Raw genomic sequence first — 764 nt, 5'->3', positions numbered from 1 at the left:
TCTCCTAATTTGCTTATGCCTTTTTTTTCAAATAGTTTTTCGTTGATCGTGACCTTGATTGTGACCTTGACGCAATAATGTTACGTAATACGAAATCCACCAATCAAAAATCACAATGTCAAGTTTTTCTGGTTTAAGATGTTATAATGTGCTTATACCACTGGGGAGCAATTTGGCTGAGCGGGTAACGCATTGGGTTTGTAATTCAAGGATTGCGAATTCGAGAAGAACGCTGGTCAAATGTTACAACAACAACAACAATACGTGTGAGTGCACCGAAATCAAATGCACGCCACGCTCTCCCCCTCCCGCAATGGAGTAAAAATTGCGATATTTGCTGCGATGACCGAGTGGTTAAGGCCCTTGGACTTATGATCCAAGGGCTCTGCCTTCGTGGGTTCGAATCCTACTCGCAGCGGAAACATTTTCTTTTTCTTAAATTGCCAACATAATGATGACAACATTATTGTAAATTAATTTTTGACCTCATTCTTTGCAATTTATTATTTTTCTGTACTGTAATAATTTTTTATATTAAAGAATTTTAATTTGATCCATAAGGCTCTGCCTTCGTGGGTTCGAATCCCACTCACAGCGGAAACATTTTTTTTTTCTTAAATTAAATTGCAAAGAATGAGGTCAAAAAATGAAAAAAAAAGGCTTTCTTTATTTTATTACATCTCTGCTGCTTTAAAATTACCAAATATAAGATAGGCCTATGTATATTAATTATATAATTATATAAATTGTAAGCGTTTAACCAT

At 35.1% G+C, this 764-nt stretch overlaps 1 non-coding gene across 1 annotated transcript; it reads left to right on the top strand.

The window, feature by feature from the left end:
- The first annotated feature begins 336 nt into the window (after positions 1-336).
- On the top strand, positions 337-418 carry Trnai-uau. The gene has a single exon. It is a non-coding gene; the product is annotated as a tRNA-Ile (tRNA).
- Positions 419-764: the final 346 nt, after the last annotated feature.

The sequence above is a fragment of the Anneissia japonica genome, unplaced genomic scaffold, assembly GCF_011630105.1.
Source record: "Anneissia japonica isolate Jap-2015-1 unplaced genomic scaffold, ASM1163010v1 scaffold285275_len764_cov200, whole genome shotgun sequence".
NCBI lineage: Eukaryota > Metazoa > Echinodermata > Crinoidea > Comatulida > Comatulidae > Anneissia > Anneissia japonica.
The sequence above is the reverse complement of the archived record's forward strand: the minus strand, read 5'-3'. Positions and strand labels throughout refer to the sequence as shown.